We start from the raw sequence: 2,513 nt of genomic DNA, 5'->3' as shown, positions 1-2,513 counted from the left end.
ATATGTGTATGTGTGTGTATACATATGTGAATGTGTGTATGTGTGTGTTTAGGCAGATATATGTGTATATAGGTATATATGTGTTTGTTGGTGGGGGTATATATGTGTGCATGTGTGTGTAGGTATGTGTATTTGTGGGTTTGTGTGTAGGTGTATGCATATGTATGTATACATGTGTGTGCATGGTATGTGCATGTGTATGCATGTATAGGTGTGTAAGTATATGTGTAGGGGTGTGTGTGTGTGTGAATGTACACAGTCTTCCCACTGAGCATACAGTCAGCCCCCTCCCACAGTCCAGGCTTCCAGGGTTTCTTTATACAGGTCCATATATAAGTCAGGAAGGGACTCGTCAACCTCCTCCTCCCACCCACTTCAGGCCCCTCCCACGGCAGGCTCTGCCCATAGCTGGCTCTGCAGACAGTTAGGGAACAATTTAATCCCAATACATTTCCAAATTTTGAGTTTGCTTTAGTGCAGTTCTGTCTGGCAGAAGCAGAAGCACAGAAGTACTAATTACTCGGGCAAGATCAGGTGAATACAGAAACTGCACTGGCTGCCTGGAGTCCCCAAGGAACACGTTGACTTTCACGTACCCCTCCAATTCTAAGCTGTGGGTACACAGCTTCTGCCACCGTGTAAATGACCAGCCATACCTGTGCTGGAGTAGAGAGCAAAGGAGAGACGGAGAAAGAGGAGAGAGCCCACTGGAAAAGGCAGTCAACAGAACGTGTTTGAAATAATCATGTTTATCGTAAACAACTTTCTACTTGGAAATAGCTCCTCCTCCTCGCAGGGAGCCACGCCCTCCTCCTCCCGGTGCTCAGGCCTGCAGGCCAGCTCCAGGCTGTGTTTCAGGTGGATGCCACCTTCGTAGCTGTACTTGTGTGCTTCCCTGTTGTCTAACGAGATTGATCCGGTGCCTGTGTGGCTGTTAGGTTCTCATCGTTGGTTTTATGTTATAAGGGCAGTTTGGGAGTCATCCTCCCGAAGACCCTGTGGTTCTGAGGTGCAGTTTTGCATGGGCTGATGGCTCTCTGGAGCAGGAAAGAGCGCTGTGGTCGTTCTTTATGCCTGGACATTCAGGAAAATCTTTCCGATACCTGAGAAGATCTAGGTTGAACCTCTAGTGAGGTACGAGGTAATTACTGGACCATCTCTAAAGGAATGGAGCAACAGGGCAAGCACTGACACACAGGGTACCCGTCCTTTCTTCAGTGGGTACTAACTAATACTAACTAGTCTTCTGGATGTGTCTTCTGTTGGGGGAAAGACACTTGCTGTCCCCGTTTGAGTGAGAAATGTTCCCCTACAGACTTTTGTCGACAGCATGGTCCCCACTGGTGTTGCTGTTTTGTGGGCTCTGAAACCCCAGATGTGAAGCCTAGTTGGAGGCTGGTTGCTGGGGGCAGGGCCTTGGGAGTCGGTTATCCTTGGCTCCTCCCTGTTTACTCTCTGCTTCGTGGCTTCCCTTGGTGAGGGCTGAGCTGTCCGTCATGATGAGTTCAATATGAATTCATCATGAACAAGAATAGCCCCCTCCGCCCTTAGGTTGTTTCTAGCAGGTAGTTTGCCATGGAAGTATGGCACTTACTAACACATCTGTGTATCTAGCTGTAGATCCCTGACACCTCCATGGCTGCCATGACCACTGTGTAAGATGACATGGCATGCCACATTTCCACAGACTCCTCTCACCTTCCATTGTCCCACTGCAACGTGTCAGCCTGGTGGCATTCCTGCATGTCAGCGTCATCTTGATTCAGATGGCTTTGAATGAAACCAGTGCCTATGAAGGGTAAAGGAAGGTGACCGCTTTTCTCCAAGATTGACCCAACCACCTCTGCAGAGATTCACTCCCCTAGTCCACGGCTCCTGTGGATCATGAAAGGACTGACTTTCTTCTTCCACTGTGGGCAGATCCCTGAGCAATCTCTCCAGGTTTGTCCTCACTCCCAAAATAAAGTCTACATTTTCCTGCATTGCTCAGTCAGTTTTTGTAGTCAAGAGGTTCCAGGAAGAGTGTATAACAGTCCCAAAGGCCCTGTGTCCTGTCCTTGGGTTGTATAAACTCTACTATACACAGTAGAAGGGATATTGCAGGGTGGTTAAGTAAGAATGTGGAGATTGGCTTTTGGCCTGGCCTCCAGGCAGCTGAGGAATGAATCTGAACTGTGAGCCAGTCAGAGGAAGACAAGGTCAGGGCAGCCAAGGCCATTGCTGTTTCCTTGGCTTTGGATCCCCAGAGCACAGTTCTAGAATCCAGAAGTGGAGTTTCCTGATGGTGCCCCAGGGAAGACTGGGCACAGCCCTACTTTGTTATGGGATAGTAAGAATGATTTTGTTCTTAAGACTCCAGGATGGTGTTTTAGTTAGGATTTTATTGCTGTGAACAGACACCATGACCAAAGCACGTCTTATAGAAGACAACATTTAATTGGGACAGGCTTACAGGTTCAGAGGTTCAGTCCATTATCAAGGCAGGAGCATGGCAGCATCCAGGCATACATGGT

Source organism: Mus caroli, chromosome 4 (genome assembly GCF_900094665.2).
Source record: "Mus caroli chromosome 4, CAROLI_EIJ_v1.1, whole genome shotgun sequence".
Classification (NCBI taxonomy): domain Eukaryota; kingdom Metazoa; phylum Chordata; class Mammalia; order Rodentia; family Muridae; genus Mus; species Mus caroli.
This window is presented reverse-complemented; position numbering follows the sequence as displayed.